The sequence below is a fragment of the Silene latifolia genome, chromosome Y (genome assembly GCF_048544455.1).
Source record: "Silene latifolia isolate original U9 population chromosome Y, ASM4854445v1, whole genome shotgun sequence".
NCBI classification, from domain to species: domain Eukaryota; kingdom Viridiplantae; phylum Streptophyta; class Magnoliopsida; order Caryophyllales; family Caryophyllaceae; genus Silene; species Silene latifolia.
In genome coordinates, this window is record NC_133538.1 from 438,891,666 (window position 1) to 438,916,862 (window position 25,197).

The 25,197-nt window shown below is 40.4% G+C and overlaps 1 non-coding gene across 1 annotated transcript; it reads left to right on the forward strand.

Moving 5' to 3' along the window:
• Window positions 1–16,913: 16,913 nt before the first annotated feature.
• LOC141636337 (small nucleolar RNA R71) lies at window positions 16,914–17,019 on the forward strand. The gene has a single exon (XR_012540956.1). It is a non-coding gene; the product is annotated as a small nucleolar RNA R71 (small nucleolar RNA).
• The last annotated feature ends 8,178 nt before the right edge of the window (window positions 17,020–25,197 follow it).

The window sequence follows — 25,197 nt, forward strand, 5'->3', positions numbered from 1 at the left end:
CCAATCTTCCGATCCAGGATTAAATTTAGCCAGATTAAAGGGTGACTCAGAAGCGTGCACTCAACTAAGTCGGTAGAATACAGCTAAATTGCCATGGTGACAGAATCTCACAATTAATTTGTCTAACCTACTTACTACATCGTCACATTTCTACCGTAGATCCCCTAATCCCAACATGAAACAAGTTTAGCTACTCATATCGCTATTTATACTATCAAAACTAACAGCAAATAAATAACCAACATTCAACATATTAAAACGATAATTAAATTGCATAAAAGTGAATTAGGGCGGAAATTAAATAAAGCAAAACGAAGAATTAAAATAAACAAAAGAGAGATTATTATTAAGAAAGGAGAAAGAGATTACAATCGTGAGAATCCGGCGTAAAGAACGACAAAATCCGAGCGAAATAATCCCAAAAGCAAAGTTACAGAGAAAAGTGAAAAGCAACGTAATGTGTTTTTTTTGTGAAAGCTAAGAATAATAGATGAATGATAAGATCAAAGATAAAAGATCCCTAATGACCTAGTTAACGCAAGTTTAAATAGAAAATAAAATAAATCCAACAACTAAAACACGTTCACGGGCTAATTAAAGCCCACGAAAGCCTAAACCACTCGATCGAGTAGAATAAATCCACTCGATCGAGCAAAAATCCAGAAAATCTACTTGATCGAGTAGAATAGTTACTCGGTCGAGTAACCTCTCTTTTCAGCACTTCTTGATCGAGTAAATAACTACTCGATCGATCAACCATGGCTATAAAAACCACTCGATCGAGTAATAAAACCACTCGATCGAGCTTTCTTCCTTCAAATCAGCCCAATCTCGTACCCGACTGCCTCGTAAACCGTGCCTTCACGCATTTCAATGCAGTATCTCACTCTGGAAAATCCCGTCTCCTCAAAATGCTTGCAAAAAGGATGAAAAATGGTACGATTCCACTACTTTCGCGTTCATTTATACAAAACGAACCAAAGTAGCCAATTCGGGGCATAATACTATATAAACAGTACAAAAATGCATGGAAATACGTGCTAAAATAGGCTAAAAAGACTATACATTATGCACGTATCAAATCTCCCCGAACCGAACCTTTACTCGTCCTCGAGTAAACTAAAATGCAACTAATGGAACGGAAATGAAACTCAGAGCTAGCTTAACTTGTCTACTTGAACCAATTTAATGCAACAAAAACTAACAAATTATAGCTAAGCGATCAATACGCAAACGAGTTATAAGTCGCATTTCAAATATAGCCAACCTATCGACCTTACAAGACTAACAAAATCGGACTCTCTCGTGGTCACTCTTCTCTCATGAAGCAAAGGGTGAATGTTATATGTGAAAGAGAGAAGGAAAGACAGTCACTCACCTAACTGCGACCTACATAGCATGCATGCAACAAAAATGAAAGACAATTCAAGTACAAATGCACACACTCCAACCAATAATGTCCGTCACAGCCGAGAGCTTACAAATAATATGGGAATAGTGAGGTTCAGGTGAGAAAAGGCAAAACAAGTTATGGTAATGTGGAGGTAAAAGCGTTAAGCTAGTTCCTAACAGGACCATAATAAACCATCCGAATCTCAACTGACTGAAAAATAGAGTACAAGTGCCCTTCATTTGGCACACAGCTCACTAAACTCATACACAATATCCTCAAAAATATGGAATAAGAATGGAGGAGTTAGACGGTCACAAACTTTCCTTTTTAACACCGTCTAAATGAATCAAATGATATAAATAAAACTCTTTTTTTTCTTCTTCTTTTCACGTGAAACAACACAATTTTTTTCACATTTTTTTTTTCTTTTCTTTCTCCTTTTTCACGTTTTTCCTTCTTTTTTTTCTTTTTCAATTCCTTTTTTTTTCTTTCTTTTTCTCCTTCCTAAATTTACACCAACTCCATATAAAAATATACGGGCCAAACTGCAGACGGAAAATCATACCACAAAAGACATACTAAACTAGCTTGACTAGGCAAGCTCAATTTGGGATGTAGCTAATGGGTCAAAAAGGCAAGTTTTGGCTTAAGTGGAGCTAAATGGGTGAAAAATATAAGGAAAAGAGGAAATTTTCAAGCACCTCCCTGCATGTGACACCAACCACAAACCCGAATGTGTGCATTTGACAAGAAATTGAATGTCATAAAAGTGCAAAAACGATGAACATGCTATGCAAGGAGTACTACTCTCAATTCCTAATGAACTGGTCATGAATGTCACCAGTTATGGGCTCTAAAACTCAGAAATTATGGAGTAGATTGCCAATTTATCAGGTCAAGTCTAAACAATCAGCTATATTTGAACAGAAACTCGTAGACTATGCGTATGACAAAGCTAATAACTATCAACAGAAGTGCAAGGCTCAAGTAAAAATGACAAGTTATAGTGCAGTTTCATCACGGAAATCTACCGTTCCGACTCAACCTATATGCAAAAATAAACGTGAATATTTTATTTTTGAAATTTTCCAATTTTTTTTGGTTTTTTTTTTTTGATTTTTTTATTGAAATAAACAAACAATGCAAGCTGAAATAAATAAACGTGAATGCAAAACAAATGCAAATGCAGACTCAAAAGGATGCAATACGCTCCCCAAACGAAAACGGATAACGCCCTCGTTGTCCTCCAGCATACACCAGCAGATATATACAGGGGAACGGGAATATACAACCAATAAAGAATAAAAACAATAAAATAAAAAGGAGACAGAAATAAAAGAGTAAGATGTACATACAAAATACGAACTTCGCCAAACCAGCCTGAAAACTGGGGAAGTGAGTAGACCAGTAGCTACTCATCAGCCTCCTCGTCGCTGTCGCGCACGTCCTCCATCCGCACTGTGTAGTCCGGGTCCACCTCCTGCTCTCTCCTCCTCCTCTGATCAGCTCGATCTCTCTCTGCTGCCACCTCCGGGTCCTCGTCGTCCTCCTCCTCCTCAGCAGGATCCGGGTACCCATCAGCTGGGTACCGGTAAAAGGAAGGGTGTGGCCAACCCTTTGGGATCGGACGGTGTCGACTCAAGTGGTACTCGTATAGAGGGAACAAAGTCAAAGCTAAGTCCCGCTCCATACGAGCCTGTCTCTCTGCAATCTCAACTAACAAACTGTCACGACGCCCTTGGTCCATGACTGAGGACGCCTTAAAGGGTGGTGGAGGTACAAAATTAGCCGGTAGGACCGGCTGTGCCTGTGTCTGGTCGATGGGTGCGGGAGTAGGAGTAGGGATGGGAGTAGGGATGGGAGTAGCCGTGGAAGGCTGGACACTCCCAGAAGGTGTGGACCCCTCTCCAATCTCAAGTCTACGCCGCTTCTTGGCGGCGGGTAAAGTGGGAGGTGGTCGGAGTGGAAGGTGGTAGTCAGGTAGAGGTGGCAGTCGGTCGCCCCTAGCAACAGTAGACAAAGGGGCTAGACGGGGGAGAGTGTCACAGGGTAAGACCACAGACAAGGAACCGCCTATCTTCCATGTCTGGTAGTCTGTGGTCAGTACTCAGCCAATGCTGAGAATGCATGGCATCCAGACTCAGATACCTCTCTCCCTCGAGGTACTGTAAGTCACGAGGCCATACGGGGAAAAGGGAACGGGCAAGAATGGTGGCTATGCCACCGCAGGCAATAGATCCCGTGACCTTCGCCCCCTGGGCCTGGAAGTACTGGGCGGTCAGATAGGCAATGTTGAGGGTAAAGGGACCCTCGCAGTCAATGTTCAGATAACCGCCTTAGATGGAGATCTCGTTGTTGTTGATGTTGTTTGGCTCCATTCGGCCAAAAATGGTGCTCCCCATCAATTTAAGAAAGTAACGGGCAGGGGGGAGGTGGACCTGTGCGAGCTTTCGCTCGGGAAAGGTGGTCTGGGCCAAGGTCCGCCAAAGCTGACGAAAGACTCTCCTAGGGGCGCTAGCGTCGCCCGTAGAGGAAAGTCCAAGTCTGCTACCAAACTCCTCCAAAGTCATCGAAAAAGTCCGGTTGAACAACCGGAAAGACACAGAAGAACTAGTGGGGGCAGCGTCGTGTGCCCCGGAGGAGAAGGTGAAGGAGCTGAGGAACTCAAGACTCAGCTCCAGAAAAGTACGGCCACTCATAGCAATGAGTCCGGCCATCTCCGTGCCCCGTAAAAACTCACAAACTGACTCGTAGATGCCGAGTCTCTCAAGTGCCTGTTTATCTAAAAACCGGGAAGGTACAAACTCACAGCCAAGGAGGTTATAAAACCTCTTACGATGTACACCGTTAATGAAAATTACCTGCGGGTAGTCGGGGTGAGAGTCGAGGGAGTTGTTCCCTCGGACAGTGACCGTGCCAGAAATAGCGGCTGAAGTAGAAGTGCTAGGAGCTGGCGTAGAAAACAGAGATAGCAGCAGTGCTAGCTGGCGTAAAAACAGTACCGGCGGCTGAAACTAAGAACACAAGAGTGCTGGCCGGTGCGGAGACGGTAGTAAAAGCAGGGACTACCGTCTCAGACAGAGACGAAGACGGACTAGCAGAAGAGCTCGACGAAGGCATTGAACTAGAATCCATACTGAATAAATAAGGTAGGGGAATTGATAAGAAAACAGTGGCTAAACAGCATGAAAACAGCGTGAAAACAGCATGACAATTCCCAAACAGTCGAAAAATTCGACTACAGCCCGAAAATTCCCAAAATTTCCTCAAAAATTCGAATGACAACGGTAAACAACGATAGGGGCGGGGTAGCAAGCATCAACAGCAGCAATTAAGCAACAAATGAAGTTGACTAAGCATATGACAGCAGCAAAAACCAAGCTTACAGTCGAAAATTTCGACTGTAATGACCCCGTATCGCATATTTCTCGTAAAATTCGAAATTAAACAAGAAAAAGCAATGAGGCATTGGAAATGATCATCAAGCAAGACAAAAAAAAGGGCAAGTAATGACGGGTATAGTCGAAAAACTCGACTAAATACACAATTTCGAAACCCTAATCCCAATTCACCTCATAGTAAGCAAAATAAATGAAATTAAAATGCAAAAAGGTGTAGGGATCACTTACTTGATAATTAGAAATCCACAAATAGCAATTAATCGGCAAGAAACAAGTAAAAACAGCGATTTTTTTTATCGAAAAAACCGCAACCCTATTACCCTTAATAGACTGAATAAAGCAACAAGAATCAAGGGGAAAGTAGAGGGCTTTTGTCGATTAATTAACAATAAGCACAATGTAGGTGACGGATTTGGCAAATGGGCAAGAAATATGAGGGATTTGGGGTATTTTTTATCGCAAAATAGGAAGGGAGTCGAAAAATTAGGGGTGAAATGAATTAACAATGAAAAGTAAAGGAGTTAAAGGAAACTCCCTGCGTGCCAATTTCCATTTCACTCGATCGAGTGGTTTATAACTGCTCGATCGAGGACTTTATGGATCCATCTACTCGATCGAGTAGAAATTTACTCGATCGAGAACTCCCTATTTCTGCTTTACTCGATCGACTAAAATGGAATCACTCGATCGACCACAATTCACTCGATCGAGTACAAAAAGTACTCGATCGAGCTCTTTTCCTCTTGTAAGCTCTTTAATTCGTCATTCTTCCTTTAAATTTGCGTAAAATTCCCCAAACCTGCATAAAAACACTTGCAAAAATATCCCAAAATACCAAATACGTAAAGTAACAGTCTATAGTCTCTATCTATACTAAAAATAATTTGTCTAAATTCTAATTGTCCTAATTAAAAGCAATAAAAGAAATTCAACGGAAAATTAAATATTGTTTTTACAAGTTGGTACACGGGGCATTTCCCCGCTCACTTCCCAAAGCAATTCAGTAGCCCCTCGGAGAGCTCCTGACTGGAGGACGTTACCTCAGCAACATTGATCGTCCTCTTCAGCTTCCATAAGCTTGAACTTGAATCATTAGGAGGAGAATAGTTCACATTCACATATGCGCGAACTTTTCTCACCCTTGCTCCTTTCTCACCGGCTTTAACACTGTCACTCCCACTTTGACTGACATTAATTGCACAATGCCCTTTGACAACTCCTTCATTGTTTTCATCTGTACCCTGCAGCAAGGAAAACAGACGAACTTTCCTCCTTTTTGCTCTCAACCTGAGGCGGAGTGGTAACAATAGCCGCACAATGCTCCAAATTTTCATTTGGAGTGTCAATAATAGGGTCAATAAAAGAGAGGGCATTGCAAGGCTGAGCTGGAAGCCCTCCGGAACTTAGACTGATGGAATATCAGCTCCTCGTCCTCAACCTGAAAGGTCAATGTCTTGCCCCCGACGTCTATTACTGCACAGGCAGTAAATAAAAATAGTCTCCCTAAAATAATAGGGGTATGCGCATCTTCGGGGATTTCAAGTACAACGAAGTCAACGGGAATAAAGAACCTCCCGATCTTAACATGTACGTCTTCTATTACACCTAGTGGCCGTGATATGCTACGGTCGGCCATCTGAACAGTCATGTTGGTGCAATTAAACTTTGTTAAACCAAGTCTCTTAGCCAGAGACAACGGTAAGCCACTTACGCTAGCGCCAAGATCGCATAACGCGTTATCAATCAAATGGGTACCAATATGACACGGAATTGAGAAACTACCCGGGTCTAACTGTTTGGGAGGTAACTTATTTTGAACTAGGGCCGTCCCTACCTCAGTCAAAGCTACCGTCTCATGATCATTAATGTGCCTCTTACGTGTTAAAATTTCTTTCATAAATTTAAGGTAAGAGGGTACCTGTGTCAGCAGTTCGGCAAATAGCACAGTGACCTGCAAGCTTCTCAGGATTTCGGCAAATTTTCCAAATTGTTGATTAGCTTTAGTACTCTGCAGATGCCTCGGGAAGGGAACCGTGATGGGTATCTCGAGTCCCTTGTTTCTCTCTTCTAACGTGTCAGCCAGATCAAGCTCCATGTCCTTCGGACGATTCTTTCCTCTCGAACGAGGTCTTTCAGGCGATTTCTCACTCGATCGAGCACTAGCAAGCTCTCGATCAAGCTGTCCATTATCCATACTACTCGATCGACCAAAATTCCCATTCGATCGAGTAGTTTCTTCAATAGAGTCACTCGATTGAGTAGAAATTTCACTCGATCGAGCAGTTGCCTTTTCCTGTTCACTCGATCGAGTAGAAATTCCACTTGATCGAGTACTTTCTTCAACACTTTTACTCGATCGACCCCCAGAAACAAGTCGATCGAGTACTTTCTTAGCCGTCAGCTCATTTCCTTTGACAGAACACTGTTCATCAGCTATTATTTCCTTCCTCGGGTCTGATTTCAACACTTTCGGTCCCTCATATGAACGACCGCTCCTCAAATTAATTAAATTTACCATCTCATGTGGATTTTTGTCAGCTTGTGACGGTAAATGACCCGGTTTCTTTGTGGACTGGTTCGCGGCTAACTGGGCAACTTGAGTTTCAAGTGCCTTGATAGAAGCATCTTTTTGTTGGTCGCTTAATTTCCACTGCTTTGTCAAATACTGCAACATCGTCTTCAACTCACCTATCTCACTTACCCCACTAGAAGACGAGGCACCTTGATTAGGTGTAGGAAAGGAAGGAGGCTTCTGAAAGCCTTGTTGAGTCTTATGTGGAGGGACATATGACTGCTGCTGGTGCGGAGGACGGGTAGGATTGAGCACATTTTGACTTGTCCACCTCAAATTGGGATGGACTGCCCCTTGGTTATTATAATAGGAACCCCCTCCTTGCATGTACTGTTGAAAGGCAAGGACCTGTTCCTTCTCTGTAAGGCATCCAACAGCAGTGTGACCGTCGTTGCTACCACAACACTCACATGTGACGGTCTCCCCTCTAGTAAGCATATGGACCGTCTGAGGCTCCCCAGCAGAATGTAACTCCAACTTATCAAATCTAGCCTTCATGGCTTCCAGCTGAGCCACAACTTGCTTATCGACTGCATGAACTGTTCTAATACCATCCCTCGGGTTTCCATATTCAGCACTGTGGTTCGCCATCTCTTCAATAAGGGCCCATCCCTTATCATCGTCAGTATTCTCTTGGAATCTCCCATTAGATGACGCATCAAGTATGTGGGGTAATATCCGTATAAGACCCTTTAAATTTAGGACTATAACGTAAATTTAACATGTGAAATATGGTCATAAACGAAATACAACAATGAAACGATAAAGATAAAGAATCAACCTCGGGTCCTTTGATGCACGGCGTAAAGAACAGAAATCAACAGAGATTCCCTCCTAATTGTTGCACCCAAGACCGTCCGAGAAATGCCCTTGTGCTAGAACGTGTTCTCCGATTGTCTTGCAATATTGGGAGAACTTGATGTGAGTTTTTCTCGAGATGTGAGATCTCGGTTTCAGAGAGAACTTAATCTCCAAAACCCTAGTTTTTCTGTAAATGAAAATCGCTAGGTCAAAAGGAGAGGGAGCCTCTCCTTTTGTTGCCTCGGTCCGCGGGTCATGAGAGGAGGGAGTGGGCTTTCCACTTTCTCCTCATTTAACTCGTGATCCGATTGAACCGACCCCACTCGCTAAAATGTATATGACGCGGTTTTTATTATAAATCGTCATCGGTTATCGGCTATTAAAACATCAACTAATAACACGGGTTAGTTGAAGTATTAATACATGTCCGACAAAAACGATATTGTATAATTTATTCAATATACATTAATTAAATATAATCGTTTATATTTAATTTACGAATTAACTGGTTAATTCGCCTTAGCCCATTATTATTTAATCCGTATTAAATAACATATCTCAACATCACATTTTGACTAAATATTAGTCAAATAACTCAGACTAACTGGTTAGTCAAAATTGGCATCTACATGACTGTATTTTCATACTGTCACGTCTCTCAAACGTATCCTATAGGTGTGACTTTTAGGGACCAGTTGATCACCGCCATCTGTATGACAATAACGTCAAACTTATCTAGCAAGCCAACCGTTATTGATAAACGTGGATCAACTGATAATAATACCAAAAGTATGCCCTTTGATCCTTTTAGAGATTTATAAGTCCTTGCACTAACTGTTAAGGACACCAGCCCCAACAAGCTCCCACTTGTCCGTACAAGTGTATGTGCAATGACGTTATCCGCACTAACTGGAGGACACAAGCTCCAACAAACTCCCACTTGTCCGTACAAGTGTATGTGCGATAACCGATTCTCATATTCATTTAAAATTTCTCCCACTCAATGTAAAACAATTTGCAGATCCGGATCCGCAAAGGTCGTATTTTACAATCGATCTGTATCTAGAGTGGTTTCCCCGACTAGAGAGTAACTTAACTGATAAAACGAATCCGTATCCGAGCATGGCCATGCATTTCGATTCTGACTCTCCTCGAGTGGCCCTGAGAAATATCGAGTACCTGATAAAGGCTGAATATTTCCTTCAACTCGACTCCTTCCGATCTAAGCACAGCATGAAATGACCCAGAAAAAATCTACTTGGCCCCCTGTTACGGATGACCGTGAGAAAGAAACCAAAGTCACCCAAAATCTGCCTTAGTCTCAAGACACAGTCGATAGTCAAAAGAATCGACTCTTAGGATCACCATGGAAGTCCTATCCACGACCGGGCACCGAATGTTATAAAACATTTAGGACTCCACGTCGATGTCACAATTGTGTCCTACGAGATATCCGTATAAATCGCCTCGTGATTGGTCACAACCGGTTGACTTATGGCTCGTTGAACCCACCATCAACCAACGTCACAAAATAATTGCCAGAGTTATCAGCTCATGTGGGCAATTAAGGACTGAAAAAAAATATAATGTTCGTTCAGTTCACTTTGTGGTGTTCAAAATTTGTCGTACAAATCCACATGAAAAACAAAATATATATAAAATATCAAAACGATGATGTTGTATAGAGTACAAAAGCGAATGAATCTAATCCATAAAAGAGTACTACAACTTAGGAACACGTTTAATTCCCATGGAATTAACATGCCCTTCATGCTTATATTGTCGTAATGGTTTAGTGAGAGGATCTGCTATGTTATCATCTGTAGCAATCTTTTCTATCACTACTTCCTTTTGCTCCACGTAATCTCGGATTAGATGAGCTTTCCGTTGTACATGTCTAGACTTGTTGCTAGACTTTGGCTCTTTAGCTTGGAAGATGGCACCACTATTGTCGCAATAGATGGTGATCGGGTCATTCGAACTAGGCACAACAGATAGCCCATGTAAGAATTGACGCATCCATATCGCTTCCTTTGTAGCTTCGTACGCGGCATAGTACTCGGACTCGTCGTAGAATCTGCTTTATGAATTTTGTTTCGAACTCTTCCACTGATCTGCAGCGCCATTAAGAGTAAAAACGAATCCAGATTGAGATTTCGAGTCATCACGATCCGTTTGGAAGCTAGCATCTGCGTAACCGGTTGTGCATAGCTTTTGATCGCCTCCATAAGTCAATGCCCAATCTTTAGTCCTCCGTAGGTACTTAAGAATGTTCTTGACAAACACCAATGTGATTCACCTGGATGTTGTTGGAATCGACTTGTCATACTCAATGCATATGCCACGTCCGGACGTGTGCATATCATGGCATACATGATTGATCCTATAGCCAAAGCATAAGGAATCCGTGTCATGCGCTCTTTCTCTTCCTGTCTCTCGGTGCCCGAGATTTGCTCAAATGCACCCCCGGAGCCATAGGAAGAAACCCCTTCTTGGAGTTAGTCATGCTGAATCTCTCTAGGACTTTGTCTATGTAAGACTCTGATCGAGAGATAACATCCGTCGTGATCTATCTCGATAGATACGGATGCCTAGAATTCTTTGTGCCTCTCCCAGATCTTTCATCCGGAAATGGTTTTTCAACCATACTTTCACCGAAGTTAAGAGAGGTATGTCATTCCCAATCAGGAGTATGTCGTCAACATACAATATTAGGAAAACAATCTTGCTCCCACTCGACTTGATATATAAACATGGTTCCTCGACCGATCGAGTAAATCCATTTTCTTTAATCACTTGGTCGAAGCGATGATTCCAACTCCGAGATGCTTGCTTAAGTCCATAAATGGAACGCTTAAGTTTGCATACTTTCTTAGGATGTTGTGGATCGATGAAACCTTCGGGTTGTACCATGTACAACTCTTCCTCCAAAAAGCCGTTTAAGAAGGCGGTTTTCACATCCATTTGCCAAATTTCATAGTCATGAAACGCGGCGATCGCTAAGATAATCCGAATGGAACGCAAAGATGACTACGGGTGCAAAAATTTCATCGTAGTGCAAACCTGGCACTTAGGTGAAACCTTTAGCAACTAGTCGTGCTTTATAGATATCTTGTTGACCTTCCACAGAATGCTTTATCTTGTAAAGCCATTTGCATTGAAGGGGACGAACCTTAGCGGGTAAGTCAACAAGATCCCATACGTTGTTCTCATACATAGAGTCCATCTCGGATTGCATGGCCTCAAGCCATAGCTTTGAGTCGGAACTAGTCATGGCACCTTTATAGGTTGCGGGTTCACTACTCGTTAAGAGTAGAACGTCATCTATGTCATGTTCCTCGACCATACCAATGTATCCTGTCGGAGGAATAGAGACTCTTCCCGACCTCCTAGGTTCCTCGTAAATGTTAACCGCAGCCGGGATTGAAGGAACAGGTTCCTCCAATAGATGCTCGGTACTTGGTTCTGGAATCTCCGACAAGTCGAAGGTTCTATCACTCTTTGCATTCTCGAGAAATTCCTTCTCTAAGAATGTCGCACTAGCCGCAACAAAAACACGTTGTTCGGTTGGCGAATAGAAGTAATGACCAAGTGTTCCTTTAGGATAACCTATAAAGTATGTCTTGACCGATCGCGGGCCGAGCTTATCCTCGTGTCTCCACTTGACATAAGCCTCGCAACCCCAAACCCGTATAAAGGACAAGTTAGGGACCGTTCCCTTCCATAGTTCATATGGAGTCTTGTCAACACTTTAGACGGACTTGATTAAGTATTAGAGCGGCCGACATAAGAGCATAACCCCATAACGAGTCGTGCAATACGGTGTGACTCATCATGGATCGAACCATATCAAGTAGTGTTCGATTTCTCCGTTCGGACACACCATTCAATTGAGGTGTTCCAGTGGAGTTAACCGTAGGGCAATCCCACGCCTTTAAGGTGTTGATCAAACTCGTGAGAAAGATACTCGCCACCACGATCCGAACGCAGTGTTTTTAATCTTCCTACCTAATAGGTTCTCGCACCCTATTCTCGTATTCCTTGAATTTCTCAAAGGATTCACTTTTGTGCTTCATTAAGTAGACATATCCATATCTACTTAAATCGTCCGTGAAAGTGATGAAATACCTATAGCCTTCTCGTGCGGTGATTGACATAGGTCCACATACATCCGTGTGTATGAGTCCTAATAGGTCAGCAGCGCGCATTCCAACACCTTTGAAAGAAATTCGAGTCATCTTACCGATGAGACATGATTCACACGTGCCAAATGATTGAAAATCAAAGGCCGAGATAGCTCCATGTTTAATGAGTCATTTTTTTCGCGTTTCTCATTAATGTGTCCCATACGGCAGTGCCATAGATACGTCTGATCTTTGTCACCAACCTTTAACCTTTTATTCATTACGTGTAATATTTCGGTTGTCTGATCTAAAACATAAATTCCATTCATGGAGACTGTCTTGCCATAAATCATATCGTGTAATGAGAAAATGCAAGTATTATTCTCTATTACAAATGAAAAACCAAGTTTGTCAAGTGCGAAAAGCAAAATAATGTTTTTGGAAAGACTGGGTACATAATAGCAATCATATAATGATAACTCAAATCCGCTAGGAAGCTGGATCACATATGTTCCCTTCGAGACGGCAGCCACTCTTGCTCCATTCCCGACACGCAGGTCAACCTCACCCTTTACGAGAGGCTCGAGATTTCGGAGGCCCCGCACATGATTACATTACGATGAGAACCACAACAAGTATCAAGTACCCAAGTTCCGTAACTTGCGTGGTTAATCTCAATCATATGAATAAAAGTAGAAGAAGAAGACATACCAACAGGTTTAACGCGACCTGCTTTTATGTCTTCATGATAAACAGGACATGTGCGCCTCCAATGCCCAGTCTTGTGGCAGTGATGGCATTCCATGTTTTCGGTTTTGCTCTTTGTCGCGCCTGATGAGGTCTTTGGACTCACCAGTCCACTATTACCTGAACCCGACTTCTTGAACTTCGCCTTACCTACCGCTAGGTTTGCCTGAGCTTTGCCCTTACCCTTTCCCTTGTTTGTCACAACGAGAACATCATGTTTCATGCTCCCACCGAACTTCATGTCCTTCTCGGTGCATACGAGGAGGGAGTGCAGTTCATGGGGAGTTTTCTTCAAATCATTCATATAGTAATTCGCTCTAAATTGCGAATAACCATCGTGGAGTGAGTGAAGTATGCGGTCGATCACAATGTTCTCGCTGATCTTACAATCAAAGGTTTCCAGCTTCTCGACATTCTCAATCATGCTGAGAATGTGTGGGCTAACTGGTTGGCCCTTCTGGAGTCTCGCATCAAAGAAGCGAGTGGTATGCTCATAGGTCACGATTCTCGGTGCTTTCGAGAATTCCTTGGTGAGCGTGGTGAAAATCTTGTTCGCACCATGGGCTATGAAGCGTTTCTGCAAATTGGGTTCCATTGCAAAAATGAGTACGTTTTTAATCGCACCCGCTTCCATACGAAATCATTAAACTTGGTGATTTCAAAGAGCTCTTCTAGCCGTGGGACCTGGGTTTGCCGGATGGGCTCCAATAGATATTTGAGCTTCCCGTCGCCAGCGGCATTCCGTAATGCCGCCTCCCGGTCCGCGAAGTTTGATCCATCATTCTTCGATCGAGTAGACCGATTCATCCGATTCATGAAGATCCGGCCGGACTCACGGTCCAATGTGGCACTTGGCATTGGGTTATCGAGAGAACCACCATTTGATATTAGCAGTTTAAAAGTTCGTGATCTACACCGAAAAAGAAAGAAAACAAAAAAAGCGAAATAAGCAACTCATCGAGGTGATTTAAGTCTATTTAAAATTCATTTTAACGTGTAGACTCTCGCACTTGCATAATTGATCTCCCTCAAGAATGATACAAGTGATCCCAAGACTCAATTTCTGTAAACTGATAAGCCAACTGTTTAGCTAATTCTTTCGTAAGAACTCTTGGTCGATAGATTTCTCAGAAATCCTATCTATAGTCCACCATAATCACAGGATCGTACGAGTGATCATAGTGTTGAGATAAAATAGGTCAATCGGTTCCAACTTACCCGACGTAGAAGGGGTCATATTATGCCTACCGACGAAGAAGGGACTCATTGGAGTTTGACCTATAAAGACCGTTCTCAATTTTGTTTATACGAGGAAGATCCCATCAACTAAATTATAATTCATATTAAGTGAACGAATAACTAGCGTCTGCGTGAATGAATTAATTTGGGTGATGGCTTAAAAATCGTGTGACATGAGAATGTCAATGAAAACTAACTCGTGACCTCTATATGTGTCGCCATGCAATAATTAGGTGGTTTGGTTTTTAGGCGGAAAATGATGCATACTATCGTTACGATAAAATAAAAAATTGAATGCAATACGTAAATAAAAATTCCTAGTGTGGCCTATCCTAGTAAAATAAAACATAAAACAACTTTGGAATCCACCGTTGGACCCGACAAGCTTGTCTTGATGTTCCATCTCGATCCATGTAGCGGGAGTGAGCATCCGATCTTCATCTTTGGTCTTCTCAAAAATTACAATTTAAAATTACAAATATAAACCTATTTACATTCTAATTAAAACTGTAATTACAAGTGAAAAATCCAAAACGGAGATACGAGATCTCAAAATACAACCAAGACCGTGTTCCATCATTACGGTAACACGTTCTACTAAGGCCACACTAAGTTACAACTGTTTGCAAAATAAATAAATAAATACGTAATAAAAAGCATTCAAAAACATTCATAATTAACGATAAATAAAATGCATCAACTAAAAACAAATTCATTCGTGACATAATTCCGTAATTATGTGAAATTTATCCAAACCACCTTTTAATGATTAAAATTCATGTGATAAAACCGCTTCTATCAATTTAATTTTAATCTAATACAAATCCGCTACTTTAAATACGCTTTAAAATAACTTAATGGTACGTGTGTGAACCGTTTCACAATCATAGCGAGTGTACAATATCCGTATAAAGTACAAATTAAGGCCAAAAGAAAATTTAAAGCAAAAGGAAAAAATTTTCAAAGTCGCTAAAATAAATCCCTCGATCCAGGGACATAAGTGCTCGATCGAGGAACAAAAGGGCTCGATCGAATGAGGCTGCCATTCGATCGAGGGGTTTGCCAATCAAGAGGTGCTCGATCGACTAAACATGAGGTCGATCGAGGACCTATATCAAGAAGACTGTTCGATCGAGTACGAGGAGGTCTCGATCGAGCGATCGAGGTTTAAAAGTGGTCGATCGAGTACAAAGAAGGACTCGATCGAGTAAAATCATGACAGAAAACCTCTCGATCGAGTAATAACATGCTCGATCGAGTGCAAAATTTCTGGAAAAACAAAACCCTCGTGAAAACAGTTTTGACGAAACAAAACAACCTCAATTTTGATCAAAACCGCATCAAAACAATTTAACAATTTGATAAAACTTGACATATTGTTATAATCTCCGTATAAAACAACAATATGCACAAAAACAAATCGAAAACAAGATGAAATAACCGTGTAAAACATGTCACGGTTTCAAAAAAAAATTTCAACCGTGTAAACAAGGCACGGTTTTCGAGACAAAACAACCGTTTCAAATCGTTTTATGAAAAATCACAATGAAAATTTACGTGGCCTCGCTCTGATACCACTTGTGGGGTAATATCCGTATAAGACCCTTTAAATTTAGGACTATAACGTAAATTTAACATGTGAAATATGGTCATAAACGAAATACAACAATGAAACGATAAAGATAAAGAATCAACCTCGGGTCCTTTGATGCACGGCGTAAAGAACAGAAATCAACAGAGATTCCCTCCTAATTGTTGCACCCAAGACCGTCCGAGAAATGCCCTTGTACTAGAACGTGTTCTCTGATTGTCTTGCAATATTGGGAGAACTTGATGTGAGTTTTTCTCGAGATGTGAGATCTCGGTTTCAGAGAGAACTTAATCTCCAAAACCCTAGTTTTTCTGTAAATGAAAATCGCTAGGTCAAAAGGAGAGGGAGCCTCTCCTTTTGTTGCCTCGGTCCGCGGGTCATGAGAGGAGGGAGTGGGCTTTCCACTTTCTCCTCATTTAACTCGTGATCCGATTGAACCGACCCCACTCGCTAAAATGTATATGACGCGGTTTTTATTATAAATCGTCATCGGTTATCGGCTATTAAAACATCAACTAATAACACGGGTTAGTTGAAGTATTAATACATGTCCGACAAAAACGATATTGTATAATTTATTCAATATACATTAATTAAATATAATCGTTTATATTTAATTTACGAATTAACTTAGTTAATTCGCCTTAGCCCATTATTATTTAATCCGTATTAAATAACATATCTCAACATCACATTTTGACTAAATATTAGTCAAATAACTCGACTAACCGGTTAGTCAAAATTGGCATCTACATGATCGTATTTTCATATCACACGTCTCTCAAACGTATCCTATAGGTGTGACTTTTAGGGACCAGTTGATCACCGCCATCTGTATGACAATAACGTCAAACTTATCTAGCAAGCCAACCGTTATTGATAAACGTGGATCAACTGATAATAATACCAAAAGTATGCCCTTTGATCCTTTTAGAGATTTATAAGTCCTTGCACTAACTGTTAAGGACACCAGCCCCAACAAAGTATGGCTCTGTAATCATCGTACAGCCCATTGTAGAAGTGGTTAGACAGAAACCACGGGTCAAAACCATGGTGAGGAAGAGACCTCACCAACTTCTTAAAACGGGACCATGCTTCATAGAGAGTCTCATCAGGTGCCTGCTTGAAACTCGTAATCTTTGCCCTCAGCTGATTGGTGCACTGTGGAGGGAAATATCTCTTATAAAAAGCAAGAGCAAGGGTCTCCCAATTTGTAACCCCTGCGGCTGTACGGTCCAAATCAGTTAACCACTCCCTGGCTGCATCAGTCAAAGAAAAAGGAAACAGAACTTACTTAATCTTGTCTTGAGTAACCCTCTTTGTGGCGGGGATAGTAGAACAGTAGTCCGTAAAGACCTCCATATGCTTTCTCGGGTCTTCACCTGCCACACCTCTATAGAGATTTCTCTCCACCAGATTGATATAGGAAGGACGGATGTCAAATGTATTCCCATCCTCGGTCTGGAGATTGAAACCTTTAGGAATATACGATGCTTTAGGCTCCGAGTGACTAGCAATGTTCGGCATCTTTACTGGTTGATCGGCAGAAATAGGAATGTCTTCTTCTAAAGACTGGTCTTCTGCGAAAAGAAAATGATGTAGCTCTGGCTCGAAAGTACTCAAGTCTTCCTTTCGTGATTTTCTCTGCAGACGGAGTCTATGCCTGAATAGTCTCTCTCGGCTCAATCACCAAACTAACTCAAACCTGTCTGACCTGGGCATAAACAACACTGAAAGAAAATAAATAAGAACTGCCTCAAGGAATAAAAATTCCCTGAGACGGATAAAATAAACGAAACAAAGACAGATAGGGCAATTGCCTCCCGACAACGGCGCCAAAATTTGATACGTCTGTCGTGTACCTATCAAAAATAAACTAACTAAACTAACTATATAGCTAGGGAAGTCAGGTCGATCTCCTCAGGGAGGCAAGATATATGTAGAAGTCCGTCTATTTGGTCACAAATGGGGGGGGGGGTGTTTAAATTGGTTTTCTAAACTAAAAGGTTTAAAAGAAAGAGAAGTAAGGAAATAGCAGTAAAGGCAGGAAAATAGAATTAAACTATCAAATAGAGAAGGGACATGTCAGGATTTCGGTTCACTACGGTAGTCCAGTGACTCAACTGTAAGCAACTTAGACAAATTAACGCGAGACGGATATGGAAAGGTCCTTCCGGTCCACTTTCTACCCTAAACTTCCACTAACTTAACTTTCGTCCTCGTCAGGGTAGTCTACTGTTCATAGCAGGCCTATTTAGTACAATATTATGATCCAGGATTAAATTTAGCCAGATTAAAGGGTGACTCAGAAGCGTGCACTTAACTAAGTCGGTAGAATACAGTTAAATTGCCATGGTGACAGAATCTCACAATTAATTCGTCTAACCTACTTACTACATCGTCACATTTCTACCGTAGATCCCCTAATCCCAACATGAAACAAGTTTAGCTACTAATATCGCTATTTATACTATCAAAACTAACAGCAAATAAATAACCAGCATTCAACATATTAAAACGATAATTAAATTGCATAAAAGTGAATTAGGGCGGAAATTAAATAAAGCAAAACGAAGAATTAAAGTAAACAAAAGAGAGATTATTATTAAGAAAGGAGAAAGAGATTACAATCGTGAGAATCCGGCGTAAAGAACGACAAAATTCGAGCGAAATAATCCCGAAAGCAAAGTTACAGAGAAAAGTGAAAAGCAACGTAATGTGTTTTTTTGTGAAAGCTAAGAATAATAGATGAATGATAAGATCAAAGATAAAAGATCCCTAATGACCTAGTTAGCGCAAGTTTAAATAGAAAATAAACTAAATCCAACAACTAAAACACGTTCACGGGCTAATTAAAGCCCACGAAAGCCTAAACCACTCGATCGAGTAGAATAAATCCACTCCATCGAGCAAAACTCCAGAAAATCTACTCGATCAAGTAGAATAGTTACTCGATCGAGTAACCTCTCTTTTCAGCACTTCTTGATCGAGTAAATAACTACTCGATCGATCAACCATGGCTATAAAAACCACTCGATCGAGTAATAAAACCACTCGATCGAGCCTTCTTCCTTCAAATCAGCCCAATCTCGTACCCGGCTGCCTCGTAAACTGTGCCTTCACGCATTCCAATGCAGTATCTTACTCTGGAAAATACCGTCTCCTCAAAATGCATGCAAAAAGGACGAAAAATGGTACGATTCCACTACTTTCGCGTTCATTTCTAAAAAACGGACAAAACGAACCAAAGTAGCCAATTCGGGGCATAATACTATATAAACAGTACAAAAATGCATGGAAATACGTGCTAAAATAGGCTAAAACGACTATACATTATGCACGTATCGGTAACCTGAGCAAATAATTTGGGGGTAAATTATTAAAAAAAATTGACGTGGGAGTTAGTTTAAAAAAGTGGATTAAGCATGGATGTAATTGATAATTTACTCTAAAATTCACAACAATTCACAACCAGATCACATAAAGAGAGAGAGGGAGAATTTGAAGGGCGAATTAAAGGGAGCTATCATATTTTTGCCTAAAGATCTAAAGGTAAGACCGTCTTATAACTAATTCATATCTTAACTAATTTATACCGTTGACCCACCATGACTTTGACCCACCATAGACCTGAAGTTGACCATCCCTTGACCACCATTGACCGAGTAATTGGGGTTTGACACCGTGGTATATACCATGTTTGTTGCTGCTGTTTGTACCGACTTTGGACGGGTTTTACACCGTCGTTTGTGGCTGACCCAGGGAGGTTAGGGTCTGGTTCTGGTTGTGGGTTGTGGGTGATGCTAGGATACGGTGGTGGACCGTGGTGGTGGTGGTTAAGGTGTATTAAAAGGGTTGTTTTAAGGGCCAAGCGAGTTGTATATTGTAGATGGTTGCACCGAGCTATATACGGGCTTTAAACGTCCATTATGACTGATTGGACCATGAACTGGGTTGGGTCTGCTGCTGGGGTCCACCGTGGGTCAAGGGAGACCACGGTGGTGGCCTGGTGGCGTTATGGTTGTGGTATGGGGTTGCGTTTTGGCGGGATAAGCCGTGAGTTTGTATAGGGTTGTCGTGGTTGTGGTTTGTTGTTGTATAAGGCTGATATTAGAACCATGTACGGGGCTGTCATGAGGTCGGTCTGGGTGTTGCTCTACCGTGGCTAGGTGGGTGTCATAGTGGTGAACCACGGTGGTATTGAGGGCTGGTGGTTCCCGTGTATATGGGAGTTCTTTCAAGCGGTTTAATTGATCTTGGGTGAAGTAGTATGCGTGGTCTCAGCGTTGTTAGCTGGTGGGTTGAAAGTCGGTATGTGTTAAAACTTCATGAAAGCTTAAAAAGAGATGGAGTATGTAGTTTATTATATATACTACGTACAAGTCACGGATGGGTTTAAGTGACCTATTTACATACCGTCTTATAGTTTGAATTAGTTAGTAATTATGTGAATTAATTATCTTATTTAGGTGGTGATTTTTTTAGAAGAGCCTTTTTGGATTGCGCTAGCTGGAATTGTTGAAGATTTGCGAAAAGGTAGGAAACTACTCAATCATGTCTTATTTCTGTTATTGCTAAAAGATGGATTAAATGTATGATGTGGTGGAATGGTGAAGGATGAGTTTAACTGTTTATGACGATCTCTTATTACCTTGCCGAAATTTCTATCTTGTGCCATTGTCTTATATATTATTGGTTAATTTATAATGTAGAGACGATCATTATTATTGTATACACTACTACAGATACAGGCTATAACAACGGTTAAAAACCGTTGTTATAAAAAAAAGCGTCTGTTGTTAAAGGTTTTAACAACTGTTGGTTTTTCTAAGAAACCCGTTGTGAAAACTATTAACAGCGGTTTAAAGTAGAAAAAACAGTTGTGAAAAGTGTGACTAATTTTTGGTGGGAAAGTTATAACAACGGTTACAGTATAAAAAACCGTTGTTATAACTAAAGACAACGGGTTTTTTTTAAATAACCGTTGTTAATAGATGCATGTATGCATTACCATTACCGATGCATGCATTATTATTACTGCCAAATCCCTGCATATGAAAGGACAATATATGGAATGATAAGGGTTATAAGATTTGAAGCAGATATGATGGCACAACTTCCTAAACATATATTAATTAAAAAACAACTCAAATGACACATTACTAAGTATAAATTCATGCATTATCTCAATAACCATTCCATTATCTCACTATCTCACGTCCTAAACTGCTCCAAACCCTAAATCTTTAAGACAAACTCCAAACTTCCTTCAACACTTTCTTCAACAATGAATGATACCATCCGTAATACATGAATTATGACTGAGTACAACAAGAGTTTCATCCGCCGGTTGCTGGACATTGAGGGCAGGTACAAGAGCTGCCTTGAGGACGCTCGGACCGCACTCAAGGACGCCAAAAAAAATGGCTTGACAGAGCAGAAGATGTTGCAGCTATATGACGATATAGCAATTGCCGAACGAAACCTCCAAATAGCAAAGGAGGAGAGGATGGATATCATAGAAGAGAATAAGACTCTCTATGCATATCTAAGAATTGCATTTTCAACAATGTAATTCGTTTTTTATTTATTTATATATTAATTAATTAAGTTTATTATGCATTCCTCTCCATCATCTTCTTCTTTTGTTTTATTTTATTTAATTTGTTTTACAAGCTAATAAACGCAGAAAAACAACAGTAACCATTCACTAATTAAGCGAATAATACTTAGAGAAAGAACAATAATGATCGATAAAAACACATGCAAATGAAATAATTAGAGAAAGAAAATAATGACTGAGATGATGACAAAACCTAAAACCATGCATATAAATTAAAGCGATACCTGATAATTAGAGAAAATAAGAGACGACGACAACAACAGTGACGGAGATGATAAAGCGACGATGAGAAAGAGAGAAAGAGACGATGAGAAAGTGTGTGTTTGTGTTTGTGATGTTTGTGTTTGTGGCTGTAGCTGATCTGCTGTGTTTGTGTGGTTTATATTATGGAAAGTATTGACAACGTTTTTTACACAAAAACCCGTTGTCATTAGAGAATATATTAACAACGGGTCCTTAGAAACCCGTTGTTAAAAAGTATTAACAACGGGTTCTAATATAACCGTTGTAATTATTTTTCACTAATTTTGCGCCAAATTATTAACAACGGTTATAATGTATTACAAAGTAAACTGTTGTTATTAGTTATTATATTAACAACGGTTGTGAAAGTTTGACCCGTTGTTAAAACCTATAACAACGGTTATCAACACATAACCGTTGTAATTAAGTTTAGTAAAATTCGCGCCATCCATTCTACAACGTCTTATGGTGATTTTCGTGAATAAGCGTTGTTAAAGGGGCGTTGTAATTGCCTGGATTTGTAGTAGTGATATCATTATTATTATTATTTGCTGTGGATTTGGGAGTTGTTATCTGGCATGAGTTGAGATGGGTATTGTATAGGCCAGGCACGGGGATTGGAAGGGCCGTGGACCTGAGGAGGGACTGTGTGTCCTTAAGACTGTGTGTATTGGTGTGGACTGTGTGTCCAGGAGTATCCAGACTGTGTGTCTGAGGCGGGACTGTGTGTCCATTGTCTGTGTGATTATTGCAGGTTGCGTTACTATCATATATTGTTTAGTTTCCTACTCAACCTCGTGGTTGACAGTGTATTCGTGAACAACTGTGATGAACCGTAACTGGGGAGCAGACTTGGCAGGTACTTAAAATAAGCTAACTTGGGAGCTTATGGGGATGCGTGGGAACTCGGTCAGTCTACCTAGAAGTCTAGATCATATAGTTTATTAATCACTTGTTTATTTTCACTACGAGTTGTAATTAATTTTATATTGAGTTTTAGTTTGGTTAATTTGTAATAAACATGTAATCGCTAATTTTTATCTAAAATACTTTGGTTTGTTGTACTTTGTTATTCACTACCTCGGGAAACCGAGATGGTAACGCTCTCATTTACTTAGGAAGCTCCTGAATAAACGCGGGTGTTACACCATTTCCCGTCTTTTCTCCGGCAACTGCGAAAGCACCATCAGTCCCACCACGCCGTCGCCGACTCACCAACGTCGTCGACCAGTTAGACGTTGATAGCCAAGAACCGCCTGATGTCACTGTACGACGTCAAATTAGTAGATCTAAATAATTAAAAAGGACAGAAGTATTGGTTGTTGGTAGTCTGGTGTTCGACGGGGACGAGTTTTGGATTGGGTAGGGAGAACGTTGATCTTGGGAGTGTTGGTGGTGATCTGTTGAGTTGTTTGGTGCAGTTTGATAATCGTAGGTTGCTCGTGGGGTGGCTAGGTGGTTTTGTGACGATGGTGTTGAAAAGGGGAAACGAGAAGGAATTGGGAGGAAGGGAGATCGTTGGCGCCGTCAGTGGTTGCTGGTGATATCGTCGCCGTGTTATCGGTTGTCGCCGACAAGAACTAGTGGTGCGGTGGTGGGTTTGATAGGGGTAGATGACGAAACAGGAAGAGAAGAACGAGCAGGGAGGTTATGGAGCGGGGAAAGTTCGTCGGAGTAAGTTGATGTGGGGATTGGCGGTGATGTGGGGTCAGTCGTGGTGGTGGTCTGGTGGTGTGTCCTATTAGTGAAGTGACGAATGCGTCATTTGTGGTTGTGAATGGTGGCAGTATGGTGTTTGTCGGTGGTGGTTGTGGTGGTGGCGGCTACGGTCGTGGTTGTGGGGGCAGTGGTGATGGTGGTGGCAGTGGATACACAAAATACCACCCTAGATACATTTCATATAACTACTAGATACACTTCGTATAACTACTTGATACACATGTATCCAGTAATAATACCATATGTATCTAGTAGTAATAGCATGTGTATTTGGGGTAGTTCGTATGGTTCGCACCGTATTCAGTTTGCACTTGACCCCGCCCCTCTCTCTCTCTCTCTCTCTCTCTCTCTCTATATATATATATATATATATATATATATATATATATATATATATATATATATATATATATATATATATATATATATATATATATATATGATCCCGAAAATAAGGGATTTTAATATAATTAAATAAATCTATACAAGTTACTTATACTATATAGTTTTTAATTGATAGCGTTGTGTGATAGACCTGACCAAGAGACTTAAATGTAAATATTATATAGTTTTGGTTGAAGTATAAATTTAGAGAACACCTGAATATAGTGATTTTCCTTAAAATAAACATGTCTCACTTATGGTATTAATTAGTATAAAGATGTTAATTATTTAACATACACAAATATAATATAAATGTGTTATGTTTTGGAACTTATTAAAAGATAAATAAATCAAGCTAGATTTCCAAAAAAATATTATATACCATAATTATTTCGATTTGATTTAATGCATATATGTAATATATTTATATAAATATATAAGCCTCTTAAAATTGCATGTCAAAATAGTAAAAATTATTCTGTTAATGGTGAAAGGATTATAGTAATATTGGATATAGTAATACGATATTAATCACTCATTTGAATAGTCAAAGTAACAGAAAGCGGGGTAGTGAAAGTAACAGAAGTAACAACGGGTGTAGTTAAATTATCACTATTAATGCGACAGTAGTGGAAGTAACAATAGTCACCTAACAATAATTACGGCGGAAGTAGTGAAAATAACAATAGTAATAACGAATTTAATTAAAGTAACAATACTAAAAACAAAAGAAAGTATATATATATCAACAATTAGCTAACCAAACCAAGTGGTATTAGTCCAGTGGTAATCGGGTTAAACCTTGAAACTTGCAGAAATGCAGGCGTTGAGAGGTCCTGAATTCGACTACCAGCTGGGGCGATGATCACTTGGCCACTGCAACCCCTGAAGGGAGTGGCTTACATGATCCATGTGATGGTGCGGAATGCATGGGCACGGGGGGATTCAACCTCCTCGTCATCAAAAAAAAAAAAAAAATAGCTAACCAATCGATTTGAATAAACTATTAATAGCGAGAGTTTTATTTCATCGTGATTTTAATATATATCATAAAAAATTATATTAACGATAAATTTATGAATTATGCGTAGTTTTATTTAATATACAGGTAGCCCAGCCGTAACCAGTCACCAATATTAGTTTCATACTCCCTCTGTCCCGGTCATTTGTTATCCTTTTCCATATTTGGGGTGTCTTAGTTAATTGTTGTCCTTTCTATTTTAAGAATGAACTTGATGACCAATTTGATCATTCACACTTAATTTGTTACATTTGTCATTTAGTAATTGACTCATTCCTCTTTCCTTGGTCTTTATGCCAAAACCAAAAGATAACAATTGACCGGGATGGAGGGAGTATA